This window comes from Artemia franciscana, chromosome 6 (assembly GCF_032884065.1).
Source record: "Artemia franciscana chromosome 6, ASM3288406v1, whole genome shotgun sequence".
NCBI classification, from domain to species: Eukaryota; Metazoa; Arthropoda; class Branchiopoda; order Anostraca; family Artemiidae; genus Artemia; species Artemia franciscana.
In genome coordinates this window covers 27413128-27429760 of record NC_088868.1, presented here as the reverse complement: position 1 = coordinate 27429760, position 16633 = coordinate 27413128, and the positions used below count along the sequence as shown (strand labels likewise).

Sequence of the window (16633 nt, the reverse complement as noted above, 5' to 3'; positions counted from 1 at the left end):
CTGCCTTACCTTTTCCACCTCTGTGCTGGTAGGTATGGGAATTTAACATATTAGCTGTATAGAGAAACATTTTAATTAATTCCTACTCTCTTCTACCTCTTTTAACATTTTTCTGAAGCCCCATGAAGAGTAAGCAGTTTGTCCTTAAAATATACTTTTTTAGGAATCTACCCTACTCCCACCTAAACAATGACTCACCTCCCCCCTCATTATAGCTGACACGCAATTACAGATCATAAAACATAGCCTAATTTCATTACAAATGAAGTGAATCAACTTGGTTGAATTTAGCACTGCCACCGTGTGGCATGACTTCTTTTGCAACTGGGATGCCTAAAAAATAAATATTGATACTTTTAAATCAATTAGTTTCTCAGGATTTTTCATTGATTGAAAATTCGTCCTCTTCCTGTAAAAGTGGTAGTTTAGTGCCCTAAACAACCTAAACTGTCGCCTAACCACATCTGCTATTATTGGCGTCTGCCCTACCCTCCGTGCAAAATTTTCTGCCGGCGCCCTTGGTTGTATTGGCCCTCAATTTGACGTGGGGGAGAGGGGGGCTCGGGTAAGTTTAAATACACTATGTGAAGTTAGAATAGGAATATGCCATATTTGCGATATCTAACGAACGGTTTGGGGACACATTTAAAACTTTTAGGCAGTGTGTCGGGGAGGGGGGGGAGTGGATACATCAGAAACTTTCTTCTGATTTACTTCAACGTTTTTGCAGTATAGGACATGTAATCTAATCATGGTTAAATGGCGAGATCAATGAAAAGAAACAGTGTCCTAGGTTATCAATAATGTATCTGAAATATTTCTTAAACGCTTCAGGGTATCACGTTGAAACTTTCAAGCAATATTTTGTGGGCAAATTGGTCCTTGAGTCTTGACCTGGTGGAGTAGAGGTAGAGGTAAATTGAAAGAAATATGTATCCAGTTTACCGAATGGCATATCTGCAATATCTTTGGAAGGACAGACGTAGATAAAGTTGAAAATTCCAGGGTAATGGGGTAGGGGGCTTGTATAGTTTGTGTTTATAGGAAAAGATTAAGAAAAAAATGTGTGTAATCGATCCACATAAAAGCTTTAGCACTATTAGCCCCGCGGTAAGTGTGAATCCAATAATGCTGAAGTAGTGAGATAAATCAAGACATGGCTAATTCACCAATGCTATCAAAATAGTGTAGCTGTATTTCTTACGGAACGACTGGAGGAATCAAGTTAAAACCCTCATGGAGGTTTTGGAGAGGGCAAGGGGGAATTCAAGAATTGAATTAAGGGGAACGAATAAGATTGACAACACCTATCCTTACGTTCTTTGGCCAATAAGATCAAATCTTGGGAAACAAAATTTGAAACTAATGAAGCCAAAATAAGAGCCAAAAATAGAGCCAAAAACAAATTTTGGCTTCTTCGATTTGTAATACTCGAAATTGGTCCAAAATTAGTTTTGTCCGAAACAGTTGTAGATATTAATGGATGAAAACAGGGTCACTTAGCCTTCAGTGAAAATGTTTTATTTGCTTTAAATAAATCGGGCCCTTTTGTCCTCTCAGATTGGCTTTGTCTAGGCAGATATAGACAAAGTCAATTCGATGAAGACAAAAACTACGGAACAAGAACTGTTTAATTAACCCCTGACGCCCAAATAGTTTCAATTTTTATTCTTCTTCAATCTTTCAATCTTCTTCAATCGGCTAGCAAAAATGGACCAAACATTGAAAGACCTTGACATGCTTGTACAAACAAAACGGTTTGTACAAAACAAATGGACTCTTGGAACAAACAAATGGTTACTACAAACTATAACATAAAAAGTTCTTCTAATAAAATCGTGGATTAATATGCTTGCATATTAATTAATTGGTTAATTAATTGATTAATGTTTACGGGCGTCTACAGCATGGTGGTCTAAATGGTCCCTAACGAAGGCCAAGATTCACGCAGATTTTAGATTACATGCATAATAATTCTTTCTCAATCTACCAAAAATTAAATAGTAAAATTTCTAGTAATAATTTGTCATGAATAAATAGACTCTAAAACGAACAGATATTAAAATGAGTAATCAAGTAAAAATTAAAACGAACAGAAATTACCACTTAAAGAAGTATGTCTACCACCCCCTAAATCTTTGAAAGGCCAGAGCGCCAATTGAGCTTTACTGAAAACATAAAATACTCAAAGCTTCTCTTGACTTCATCATTGAAGCACTGGTTAGTGAAGTATGTAACTAGGCACGTGCCCTGTGTCTATTTAATTGGGCGTACATACATTCGAGTATGTATACATTTGTATTTAAATAAAAATGCTTTTGTCTATTCCTCTGTAAATTTAGGATTACATATCCTAAAGCTACTAGTCCGAAAATTTACCTGATCATTTTTAAAAGAGAACTGAGTTTGATGAAACGAACAGAAATTACTCCGTCTATGAAATGGGTTGTCCCCTCCTCAACACCTCGCTCGTTGACTAAAGTTTTTAATTGTTTTAAAAAGTAGAATTGTGGCAAAGAGTCAAAATTTAGCGTAAAGAGCGAGGGATTGCGGAGGGGACAACCCATTTCATATACGGAGTAATTTCTGTTCGTTTTAAGTTTCAATGTCTCTCCTTACTTCCAGTTAAAAAAACTAATTTTTTTTTAATTTCTGAACATTTTTGAATTAATACATGTTTGATTTTGGCTCTCCGCACATAAATTATTAAAATGAAATTTGCATATTAATTCTTTTTTTGGCTAAATGGCTTTCTCTTAGTTTTGATCAGACGATTTTGAGAAATAAAGGGTGGGGAAGGAGGCCTAGTTGCCATCAAATTCTTCGGTTACTTAAAAAAGCAACTAGAACTTTTAATTTTTAACGAACATTTTAATTAGTAAAAAATATACGTAACTTAAGAATTAACTTACGTAACAAACTTTTTTAATCTTATATTTTTATTATGTATATGAGGAGGTTTGTCCCCTCATTAATACCTCGCTCTTTACACTTAATCTTAAGTTTTGTCCCAATTCTTTAAGAATGACCCCCGAATCAGAAAGGCCGTAGAATAAATAGTTGAAATTACTAAAAATATTTTAGCATAAAGAGCGAGGTATTTATCTTCTCCTAAATACCTCGCTCTTTATGCTAAAGTATTTTTAGAACCCCTCACATGCGTAATAATCTCTGTTCGTTTGAAGTTTTAATGCTATTCCTTACTTTCAATTGAAAAAACTTTATATGTGCTATTTTTTCATTGTTTTTTTCTCATAGTAATGCTAGAAAATACTGCGTCCTTTTCATTGAATTTCTCTTCCTCCATGATATATTCCTCCAAGGAAAGATCCTCCCACATAGCCCCCTCCCCCAAACCAAAAAAAAAAACCCCTGAAAACGTCTGTACACTTCCCATTAACCATTACTGTATATAAACACAGGTCAAAGTTTGTAACTTGCAGCCCCTCCCCCAGGGACTGTGGGGGAGTAAGTCATCCCCAAAGACATAGTTATGATTTTTGACATTGCGGAACAAAATGGCTATCTCAAAATTTTGATCCGTTGACATTGGGAAAAAATGAGCGTGGGAGGGGGCCTTTTTGCCTCCAATTTTTTCGGTCACTTAAAAAGGGCGCTAGAACTTTTCATTTCCGTTAGAATGAGCGCTTTTACGACATTCTAGGACCACTCGGTCGATACGATGACCCCTGGGGAAAAAAAATAGAAAAAAAAAACACAAATAAACACGCACCCGTGATCGGTCTTCTGGCAAAAAATACGAAATTCCACATTTTTGTAGATAGGAACCTGAAATATTTGCTGTAGGGTTCTCTGATACGCTTAATGCGATGGTGTGATATTCGTTAAGATTCTATGACTTTTAGGGGGTGTTTCCCCCTTATTTTCCAAAATAAGGCAAATTTTCTCAGGCTCGTGACTTTTGATGACAAAGACTAAATTTGATGAAACTTATATATTTAAAATCAGCATGACAATCTGATTCTTTTGATGCATCTTTTAGCATCAAAATTCCGTTTTTTAGAGTTTCGTTTACTATTGAGCCGGGTCGCTCCTTACTACAGTTCGTTACCACAAACTATTCGATCATTTGATCATATATTTGATCATTGGTAATCAATGGGCATCCTTTTTTTGTGAAGCAAATGGATATTTAGATAATACACAAGTCAAGAATTCTTCTAAGGAAAGAAAAATAGAGCTAAAGTTTGAAAAGCATAAAAATCATTTTATTGCGAAAAAATAAAATAGTATATTTAAATATCAAGAATAGACGCTTGTTACTCAATGACAGCCACAGGAGCTGCATGGGCAGTTCTTTTCACATTTGCATTCTGGCCCTGAAAAAAAGAGGAACAATTAATTTAACAGAAGTGTCCATAATAGATAATTCAAATAATTCAACTAAGTCATTAGATAGTACTTGTAAGTTGATTTTCTGAGAAATAATTTCTTACTTATTCTTTTTAGTTTTTTTTTTCACTTTACTCTTAAAAGAAATTAGAAAAGGAAAAAAAGAGCTAAGAGCTCATATGGCACTTGTGACAAGGCGAGAAGAGCTAAGAGCCAAGAGATCATATGGTATGAGCTCTAGCAAAATTCTATGAATCAATAGATTGATTTAAAAAGGAAAATAAGAGGCAAAATGCCGGCCAGGATTTAAAATAAGAGCTCTGAGTCACGATGTCCTTCTAAATATCAAAATTCATTAAGATCCGATTACCCACTCGTCAGTTATAAATACCTAATTTTTTCTTATTTTTCCTTCTCCCTTTAGCCCCCCAGATGGTCGAATCTGGGAAAACGACTTTATCAAGTCAATTTGTGCAGCTCCCTGACACGCCTACCAATTTTCATCGTCCTAGCACGTCCAGAAGCACCAAACTCGCCAAATCACTGAACCCCTCCCCCCAACTCCCCCAAAGAGAGCGAATCCAGTACGATTCCGTCAATCACGTATCAAGGACATTTCCTTATTCTATCCACCAAGCTTCATCCCGATTCCTCCACTCCAAGTGTTTTTCCAAGATTTCCCCCTCCAACTCCCCCCAATGTCAAAAGATCTGGTCTGGATTAGATATAAGAGCTCTGAGGCATGAATTCCGACTAAAAATCAAATTTCATTAAGATCCGATCATCTATTCGTAAGATAAAAATACCCCAATTCCCACGTTTTCCAAGAATTCCGGTTTCCCCCTCCAACTCCCCCCAATGTCACAGGATCTGGTCGGAATTTAAAATTAGAACTTTAAAGGACAAGATCCTTCTAAATATCAAATTTCATTAAAGATCTGGTCACCCTTTCGTAAGTTACAAATACCTCAATTTTCAAAATTACCCCGCCCCCCACCAAAGAGAGCAGATCCGGTCCGGTTATGTCAGTCACGTATCTTAAAAGACAGGTTTCTATTCTTCCCTTCCAGTTTCATCCTGATCTCACCGCTTTAAGTATTTTCTAAGATTTCCGGTCCCCTAAATATGAAGTTTCATGAAGATCCGATCACTCCTTCTTAAGTTAAAAATACGTAATTTTTTCTTATTTTTCAGAATTACCCCCCCCCAATAGAGCGGATCCGTTCCAATTATGTAAATCACGTATGTAAGACTTCTGCTTATTTTCCCACCAAGTTTGATCCCGATCCCTCCAATCTAAGCGTTTTCCATGATTTTAGGTTCCCCCACCCCAAACTTCCCCCAATGTCACCCGATCCGGTTGGGATTTAAAATAAGAGCTCTAAGACACGATATCCTTCTAAACATCAAATTTCATTGAGATCCGATCACCCGTTCGTCAGTTTAAAATTTCTCATTTTTTCTAGTTTTTCAGGATTCCCCCCCCCCCCAACTACCCCTAAGAGAGCAGATCCGTTCCGATTATGTCAATCATGTATCTGGGACTTGTGCTTATTTTTCCCATCAAGTTTCATCCCGATCCCTCCACTTTTAAGTGTTTTCCAAGATTTTAGGTTTCCCCCTCCAACTCCCCCTCAATGTCATCAGATCCGGTCGGGATTTAAAATAAGAGCTCTAAGACACAATATCATTCCAAACATCGAATTTCATTAAGATCCCATCACCTGCTCATAAGAAAAAAATACTTCATTTTTTTCTATTTTTTCCGAATTAACCGGCCCCCCAATCCCCCCCCCCCCAGATGGTCAAATCGGGAAATTTGATTGAAATTAATTGAAATTAATTTGATTTAATTGAATCTAGCCCGGTCCCTGATACGCTTGCCAAAGTTCATCGTCCTAGCTTACCTGGAAGTGCCTAAAGTAGCAAAACAGGGACCGACAGACAGACCGACAGAATTTGCGATTGCTATATGTCACTTGGTTAATACCAAGTGCCATAAAAATTATACCTTTGAACAACAGAGATTCAACGTGTACATTCTCGGGAATCAAGAGGGACTTATTTCGCATACGCTTGGGAAACTTACGGAACTAATCTAATTCTGACGAAGAATCCAAAAATAAGTTGTATGCTAGCCTACAATTAGACTTTCACCCACCCGAAATTATTTATTTTACATAAACCACCTTAAGAAACAAGTACGAACGTAGAAAGGCCTTCTGGTTTATACTCCGCACAAGAAAAATTCTTACGGCATACATTTCCTTTTATTTACATTATTTTTTAACAGGTGCCCTGTATCCAAAGAAACTTATTTGGCCATGTTTGTTTTGAGGTTTCTCGAAGTATCGATATTAAGAGATAAAATAGATTGGATGTACATATACCCATGTACGTATATTATGTGTATACATAATGTGCTACTACTACTAACAACTCACCGCAGTTTATATGTATATACTTAATTGGTGAAATAGTTGAAATAGATACTTACTGCCTTTGCACTCACACCCTTTACAGCATTTGCAGTCCTGAGAACATTTGCAAGATCCAGAGCAAGTACAGCCATCTAGAACAAATGATCAAATTCAGTACTATCTTAATTACCCACAGAAACTGCCTTACATGCCAGAAAGGTTTGCACGAAATTCCGAGGTCTTTATATCTGATTCATTAAAGGGCAGAAGAAAGAAGGGGTAGCTCTAGGCCCTTTTTACCCCTCAGCGCAACAGTCATTGCATCAACTCTGAAAACAATCCTACTGGAATAGTTGTCAAAACAAGGAAAAATATATCTTTTAAAGAAACCTGGTAAAGCTCTAAAAGTAGTACAAGACAGGGTTAACTTCTAAGCAGATATTAAAACCCCATTTTTATATTTGCAGGTCATATATTTCCTCGGTTTATTAAAAAAAAACCTAAGGTTTGTCTCAACACATTGTAATGCCTTGTGTGAATTTAATGTTACATAGTGCATGGATATAAAAGTTAAATAAAAACTTTGAAGGCGATAGAAGTCAAAAGAAATGGCCACTTTTCTTTTCAATTTACTTTCCAAAACACCCTACTTTAAGAATCACGAAGGAAAAGTTTACCAAACTTTATTGGTAAACTAAAGAGAAACGAACAAATTTAACTTCTTTCGAAAACGAAAAACCGGTTAGATGTTAAGGATAGGAAATTCAATTTTACGCTTACCAACTAAAGCCACTAATGACACATGGGAAATTTCCCCCTTTTGCAAATGGTTCTGGACCCAAGTCAAATTTGCCTGCCGAAATTCTGCACCTGAGTTTTTTCAAACAAATAAACTGTAAATACTTTGTTCTTTTTTTACAGCTGATAGAATCGACTGCAAAAAACACATTTTCCCATGAAAATAATCAAATTCCAGATCTAAAATAAATTGAAGTTAGTTCAGCCTTTAAGATAACTTAACTAGGTCAAAAGTATTCACTATATCCTAAGACAACAGTGGCTATGCATGACAAATAAGAAAAAAAAAACAAATGAAATATCAAACTAAAAACGAGAAAACTAAAAACTAAAAACGAGAAAAAGCAGGTAATGTCAGTCAGTGCACAGAAAAGCGAAAGCGACAAAAGCAGTTATTTCGATAAGAACCTCCGCCAAGACGTCTTCAGTGCTAAAAAAAAAAAAAAAGACAAACTAACTTAAAAAAATAAACCCAGTTTATAATAGATAAATACTAAAAATATTCAAATAACATTTTTTCCTCCGTTTAAATTAAGATCATCTGATCGCAATTTTAACGAAAATCGTGTCACAAGGCAACTTAAGACCTTTTCGAAATATCTGCTTTCGTCACTTTCGCTTCTTTTCTGTCCACTGGCTCGCGTTACTCTTTTTTTTTCTCGGCTATTTTAGTTCTTTTATTCATCTATCGTTTGTTCTTCTTCTTTGTCAAAAGTTTATTTAATACAGACCCAACATAGCTCCAAATGACTATAAAATAACACGGTTCAGTTCAAATAATGGAGCAACAGCAAAGAAAGGACGAGGCAAAAATAAAAATAATACCAGGAGTACAAATTGATAAATAAAAAAAACTTGATGAATTGAGGTGGGACTTAAAACCTTCCAGCTAGTACCTAGATACCATCAATAGGTGGTTCATAATGCGAGACATTGCCAATTTGACCAAAAAAACGAACTATATCACGAAAATTTTTATATAATCAAGTCCTATATCCATGCATTAGGGAGATGAGGCTGGGATGAAAGCTATCCTAACAATTTAGCAAATATAAATTGCATGAATGTAGTGAAAGAGGCATAAGAATCTTTGTTTTTGTGCCGTTTAGTTCAAAAGTGAAGATTTTATGTTTCTTTTTAAAAAACAATCATAATGTAAATCTAATTTAAGTTTTTTTTTCAAATTAGTATAATTTTGAATTCTGAGCTACCCAATCATACAAAATAGGGTAGGTACAAAAATTACAGACCAGCTGAATCAGCAAAATTTTGTTATATAGCCTAGAACTTACACCTTGTATATATGTTTATTTTGCGTGTATACAATTCAGCATATATATATTTGATCATTAGAGGATGGAGTTTGGATAGAGATGGAGGATGGAGGGGGATAGAGTTCGCAACGGAACTGAATGTTACATATTGATTATGGATGAAATTCTGATTCTACAGATAAGTCTATTTATTAGCTTAATAACTACAAATTTTGTGAATCAAATTACGGCAAATTGCGCTTTGATATATTAGAGGGAAGTGCTTACGTGCAGTTGATCTGGACGCTACTGCATAACTCAATTAAAAATAAATCCTTAAAACCAATTCTACGTTAGTTCAATGTTTCTACCAAAGAAAACCTACTTACTTTTACAACAGTCCATGTTTCTCCGTTAGAAAGTAAGCTTCTTTCAATTGATACGAGTCTCTTCACACACTCTTGAAAATTCAATTTTCGCCGTTGTTTTATACATAAAAATCTTCATCAAATTGCACGAGTACCGTGTAAGATAACCTGAATTTTACGCCGTAGCAACTTACAGCCGTGAATGCTGCGGACCTGACAGAAAAGTGAGACGAAATTAGCGCTGAAGACAACATATAAATTACTAGAAAACATTTTTTAGTTACAGCGTAATAATTTGCATGATTGTATGATTAATTAGAGCGTAAAAAAACTAGTGATTCTTTCGATTGTTTGTTATTATTTTTATTTGTATGTAAATATTAAAGCAAATTACGATTTTTTGTCCTTATGAAACGAACTAAATCTGTGTGATGAAAAAGAATAATTTTTTTCAGAGTAATTTTGCGCTCTCCATTTTTTGCACTTTTTTTTTAGCAACAGTCTTTTAGGCTGTTATGTTGGATTAATATATCTTGCAGAAGTAAAGAAAGGAGTTGAATCTTAAAAGGGACAATAACTATTGTTCCGCAGATTATGGAAGAAAATCTACAAAGCTAACTCAAACACCACTGAAAGGGGATATTTTTTAAAATATGTAGAGTTGTGAAAACTAGTGTTTTACTGAAAAAACTGACCCCCCCCCCCAATAAAAAAAACACCCACCTAAAACAGGATATTCTGTTAGGAGCAAAAAATCTGAGAAGTAGAATAAAAAAAGAAAGGATACGGCATTAGACTTTACAGTCCCTACCGGCGGTCCTGATCTCCGTTTCTTGGCCCTTCAGCCAGGAAGTGCAATGGGGGTTGGGGGCCAGCCATCCCGTGCTTTCGCACACCCTTCGTGTTTACCTTCCCCAGATTTCTCCAGGTACCCGTTTAGAGCTAGGTCGACTCCCAGGTTGACCCCCGAAAGGATGACGAAAGAAACTACTGTTCATCGTGAATTTTGATTAAATAATCAAAACTCGTCTAAAATTTTACTTACAATCACAATAACAAAATGAATTCTCAAGTAGAAAACCACAGTACAGATATTTAGATATCTGTACTGTGCGGAAAACGGAAAAAGCGAGAAGCCACAACCCAATTTACACCCATTGGCACATACAGCAATAAATAACTTTCAATTTCCCTTCTAATGAACAGTTGAAATTATCCAGACGAATATGGCTGAAAATTATTCGGGGGGGGGGGGGGTGGCAATTCAACATGAGGAATTATTCGCAGGGAGATTTTCTGCGGAGGAGAATTTTCAGTGGAGGAGAATTTCTAGGGGAATACGCGGGTGAAGTGATTTTCCTTGGGAGGAATACGCCAAGAGTAATTTTTCAGGGGGAGGGGACATACACCGGGGGATTACACCTAGACCCATTTATCACTTTGCCACTCTATAGCTGTAGCCGAAATCATAATTCAATTGAGTATCAAAATGCATGAGTTCCGTGTAAGATAATCAGCATACTGCGTCATATAGAAGGCTGCGGCTGTGAATGCCGTAAAGTGGCAACCATTAAAATTAAAGGAATACCAAAGAGCAAAGAAAACTGTAAGAGTTGACACTTTGGCGATTTAACATGACAAGATAGAAGTTGAAAACTACTAGCGCCAGACGGTGCGTAGTGGCTGGCGAAATCATTAAAATGTCTTAAAATAAGTAGAAAAAATTCAAGTCGAACTGGATCAAACAGTTCTTGGTAACGAACTGTAGTAAGGAGCGACCCGGCTCAATAGTAACTGAAACTCTAAAAATGGAATTTTGATACCAATAGTTACATCAAAAGAATCGAATTTTAATGCTGACTTTAAATATATAAGTTTCATCAAGTTTAGTCTTACCCATCAAAAGTTACGAGCCTGAGAAAATTTGTCTCATTTTAGAAAATAGGGGAAAACACCCCCTAAAAAGTATACGATCTTAACGAAAATCACACCATCAGATTTAGCGTATCAGAAAACCCTATTGTAGAAGTTTCAAGCCCCTATCTACAAAAATGTGGAATTTCGCATTTTTTGCCAGAAGACAAATCACGGATGCGTGTTTATTTTTTTTTATTTTATTTTTTTTTTTTCCCAGGGGTGATCGTATCGACTCAGTGGTCCTAGAGTGTCGCAAAAGGGCTCATTCTAACGGAAATTAAAAGTTCTAGTGGCCTATTTAAGTGACCAAAAAATTGGAGGGCACCTAGGCCCCCTCCCACGCTCATTTTCCCCCAAAGTCACCGGATCAAAATTCTGGGATAGCCATTTTATTCGCCATAGTCGAAAAACCTAATAACTATGTCTTTGCGGACGACTTACTCCCCCGCAGTCCCCGTGGGAGGGGCTGCAAATTACAAACTTTGACCTGTGTTTACATATAGTAATGGTTACTGGGAAGTGTACAGACATTTTCAGGGGGATTTTTTGGTTGGGGGGGAGAGTTGAGGGGAGGGGTTATGTGGGAGGATCTTTCCATGGAGGAACTTCTCATGGGGGAAGAGACTTTCAATGGAAGGGGCGCAGGATTTTCTAGCATTATTTAAAAACACAATGAAACAATAAATATGAAAAGTTTTTTTTCTACTGAAAGTGAGGAGCAGCAGTTGGTATCATTGAGATTTTCGACAATGAAAAAATTCAATAATATTCATGAAAACGAATAAATACCATTATATTCATTAGGTCCTTTTTTTCAAACTCCGTATTTTAAATTTTTTTAGAGGGGGTTGGGAGAAGGATTATACAAGGAAGGGACGGGATACCAATATTATACTGGTATGCTCGCTATGCCTTTACACCACAGAAACGGTATCAAAAAGTACCACACAGAGCAGTATGGCACTTTACAAAGGAGACATTAAATCAAATGTATAGAAAAAAGCTGTAGCTTTTAAACCAGCCATTAAACATTTCTTTCCGATCTTACGATAGCCTGCTAGTTCTAGTAGAAAAAACTCAAATTTAACTAAGTTTATAATTCTAACAATTATACAAACATATTGTTTTTTATTTATGGTTATTTACTACGGACTGCAATCTGTTTCATACTTCGTGTCAATGCAACAATGAAACCACCCATGGCCATGTGCTCTCAAGCTTCACTTACTCATGCTCAACGCTTTCAGCCCTCAAAGGTCTCTAGTTTCAAAGACCTTAGTTTTGAGTAATCTCATTCGACATTAGAAGACATTAGTATTATGACAGGAATTAGAGAGGGATTATGCAAGGAACGAGAGTATACATTTCCAGTTGAACACACTGGAAAACAATATTACACTAGTACGCTCACTATACATCCTAGCCTTTACACCCCAGAAACGGTACTGAAAAGTACCATATAGATCAGTATGGTACTTTACAAAGGAGATATTAATTCAAATTTATAAAAAAAAAACAGTAGCTTTTAAAAAAGCCATGAAACATTTCTCTGTGATCTTGCGGTAACTTTATATTGTGAACACTGTGAACTTTATATTGCTAACAATTATATAAACATATTATTTGTTGTATGCTTAATTGCTACGGTCAGCAGTCTGTTTCATACTTCATGTCAGTCCAACGAAACCCCCCATAGTCGTGTGTTCTCAAGCTTTACTTATTCATTCTCGAGGCTTTCAGCCCTCAAATGAAAAAAGTATCTCTTTTTTTTTGCGTGTTTCATTTTTCAAAATTTGATTTTGCTATTACCAAGATTTAAATTAATGGAATGTAACTGGCAGAGATATCTAATAGAGCATAAATAAATGACATTGAGATGCTTTTGAGCTCTCATGTGAAAAGGATTGGAAACGTGCAATCCATTTAATCGTTCTAGAAAGCGGACAGGGAATTGTCCGTGCGTGGTATAGGCTATCACGTAGAAAAAATTCACTGAAACAAAATAACATCAAATTCTTCTTGGATCAGCTATCTAGTGGTCAATTCTGTAGAGGGAAAATCTCTTTTGATTCCCAATGGGGACAGAAATCTTTGGAATTTAAAAGTTCCCTGAGAAAAAAAACGCCCTAAAGAAAATGAAATCTCTTAGAAAAAAACGAATTGAATAAAAAAATCTCTTAAAGTATAACTAACACCCACGTTTGTATCGTCATCACGTTAACATCCCCATGTGTGTGTCCTCCTCAAGCGGAGATTTCCCACGGTCCCTAAAAAACAAGTCAAGTGAGAATGTGTCATCCTTAACACTGGTTAACATTCCCTATCAAACAGTTCGTGATAACGAACTGTAGTAAGGAGCGACCCGGCTCAATGGTAACCAAAAGTCTAAAAAATGGAATTTTGATACCAATAGCTACATCAAAAGAATCGAAGTTTAATGCTGATTTTAAATATATAAGTTTCATCAAGTTTGTTACAAACTAATTTGTTACTAAGACCCATTTGGAAGAGACTGTCAGAGCCCTGACTCAATTGGTTGCTAGGGGTAGGTAGAATTGGTTGCTAGGGGCCCGGTGAAATTTCTCACTAGGCCCCGGCATCTTGATGGTTTCCCACCACCCTTTCCATAAAACTTATATGTTCCCGGGACACAGCTTAAAATACCTGCCCAAAGGCACTAGGGGATTGTGTCGTCCCAGGAGTTTTTTTTTTATCTGACTTTTGAACTATTTTTAACAAAATGGCCCTAACCTAATCACCAAGGGGCCCCTAGCTTCCAAATTGAGTGGGAGCTTTAGCATCCAATTCCAATGGGGGATCTAGCATCCAATTTCACCATCGAGACGTTTTTTTTCAAGACGTTTCAGGACATTTCAAGACGGTTTTAAGACATTTTTATTCGAGATGCTTCAGGACATAAAAAGATCTTTCGAGCCGTTTCTTAAGACATTTTTCTTGAATACTTTTTCTTCGTTGTTTCTTTAGTTCTTACGTAATAGGGAATGTTAACCAGTGTTAAGGATGACACATTCTCACTTGACTTGTTTTCTTAGGGACCGTTAGGAATCTCCGCTTGTAACTGAGGAGGACACACACATGGGGGTGTTAACGTGATGACGATGCAAACGTGGGTGTTAGTAATACTTTAAGAGATTTTTTTATTCAATTCGTTTTTTTCTTCGAGATTTCATTTTCTTTAAGGCGTTTTTTTTCTCAGGGAACTTTTAAATTCCAAAGATTTTTGTCCCCATTAGGAATCGAAAGAGATTTTTTCTCAACAGAATCTAGCGCTAGATAGCTAGTCCAAGAAGAATTTGATGTTATTTTGTTTCAGTGAATTTTTTCTACGTGATAGCCTATTCCACGCACAGGACAATTCCCTGTCCGCTTTCTAGAACGATTAAATGGATTGCACGTTTCCTCACTTCTGCAGCCAAGGCAGTATCCAGGGGGGTAAAGGGTTTGATCTCCTCCACCCATAATGTTTCTCTGAATCGTAAAAACATAACAAAAATTAATGTGAACAAATTATTTATGCGCTTTTCTAAGTTTTTTTGTAAGCTCCCCCACAAAAATTATTTTGTAAACCCCTCCCCCAGAAAAAAATCATGGATATGGCCCTGCTTGCAGCAGTCCATGGTGATACATGAAATGGTTCAGGATTCTGTAAGTGAAATTATTACCTCGTAGTGATATTAAATTGTTGATTATTTTTCTCTTTTATCTTTGTAAATCATTATCAATATGCGTCAGTACCGTTTCTATTAATCTCCAAGATTTGTCTTAATAATCAAAACCCACGAATGCCCGAAGGATAAGCGTGAATGCCAAATGTCTTATTACCACTTATAAATGTTTCATTTAAACAAAAACAACCTTTGGCTGGTATCCTGGGTAAACAGAAAACTTAAGAATTTATTTTACTGTTGGTGAGAGATTTATAATATCTTCCGGATCTGCCACTAATTTTCATTTTATTGGTTTTGAGTTTTAGCTGTTTAAAATTCTTCGGGAAAAAATGAAGTAAAATAGCAAGGTGGCTTCGGCGCAACTGAAATAAAGCAGAAATTGAAACACTTAGAAACTATTGATAATTCAGACTGAACAAACTTTCCTTTATTATGCCGACGAAAGAAACAAATAAATAAAAAGAATAAAACTAGAAAATAAATTCGAGGCAAAAGATCCCAAAATTAGAGTGGTGTTCATTTTATATGTTCTAGGAATACCCCCCCCCCCAAAAAAAGAATAATGTAAAAATTAAGCTAGTTAGTCTAACGCAAAAAATGGACAAAATACAAAAAACACAATTTATGTTTTAGTTTCAGCGTCGACACTGTTTGTCTTTGAATTTGTGACTGTTGCTTTTCTTTTTTTTTCAATTGATTTCTTTAAAATTTATCATGGCTACTCAGTTCTACTTTCAATATTTTATGGTAGAATTCCTCCTTGCTCTTTCTTTCCAATCGTTTATTTCTGTAGATTTTGGTGGCCTATTTTGAGAAACCCATCCTTCTAACCTAGGAACCTGTTCCTAGAAAAATGTTTCGTTGGCCCAGGGGATAAGAATGTAAGGATTCAAAAAACTAGTGTTTTGCCCCTTTTTGGAGTCCTTTTTTTAGGAAACCAATCTTTCAGTTTTATTCTCGTAAATTGGGATCTATTTGGTCTAATTAGAATGCCTGCCAATTTTCTGTATGCTAAATGACCTAACTTTTTCGACCAACATTTCAGTTCCCCTTGGCTCGGAAAATGACTCCTGAAATTTTCAAAATTTACCAGACAGCCAGGATCAAACTGCTTTCTACTCTGCTTTTTACTTTTTTCTACTTAAAACCGGTCAATTTCTGTGAATAATGACCAATCTACATAAATTAAGGCCCCTGGGGCTTCGTGGGTCATGTATTTCCCAGGGCTGTGTACTTTTTTTTGACTATATTGAGCAAAATAATCCGAAACTTCTAATCCAATACTATAGGCTCTATGGTGTGGGCGGCCTGTCCCCTATGATAGGGATTAAGAAGGTCCTGATAGGAAAAAGGGTACACGCAGAACTTAGAAAGGGCACTAGAATTCTTCGTCAATTGAAAGTATTACGACCATTCTTTCCATAAGGACTAGCTATGACATAAAAAAAAAAAAATGATTTTTGAAAGATATGTAACAAAATTACGATGCCATAACTATTGACTGATTGTCGGAACAAGAAAATAAAGTTGTTCTTAAGAATCCTTCGTATTTGAGCTGGTATTTAAGGAAAATATCATTTTTGAACGAAAAATTCGACTTGGCTTATATAGGCCAGAGTTTCAAGGGTAGTCTCTAATTGTCTTAAGCTGCTTTATCCTCTTTTTTCTTTCTTTGGACGCTCTATTTATTATGTAAGGCAAAATTTATGTGGTAAACATTTATATAGAATTATTAAGAAGCTAAAATAAGAAATTAAATAAGTGAATCCCAACAATAGCTCTGGTACTAACGACAACTCATTTTCACACACGAAAATTCCTTCGGCATTCGCATC

The 16633-nt window shown here is 36.0% G+C and overlaps 1 long non-coding RNA gene across 6 annotated transcripts in view; it reads right to left on the bottom strand.

The window, feature by feature from the left end:
* Positions 1–4207: 4207 nt before the first annotated feature.
* Positions 4208–16633, bottom strand: part of LOC136028261 (uncharacterized) — a 193374-nt gene continuing 180948 nt past the window's right edge. For 2 of the 6 annotated variants that reach the window (XR_010617782.1, XR_010617780.1), the window contains exons 2-4: positions 9214–9405; positions 6851–6925; positions 4208–4340 (exon numbers count right to left, since the gene is read on the bottom strand). This is a non-coding gene — a long non-coding RNA (uncharacterized LOC136028261). Of the gene's footprint in view, positions 4341–6850; positions 6926–9213; positions 9406–10599; positions 10618–13308; positions 13327–14792; positions 14811–16589; positions 16608–16633 lie in introns of those variants that run through there. The other 4 variants (XR_010617778.1, XR_010617779.1, XR_010617783.1 and 1 more) reach the window with 4 other exon arrangements.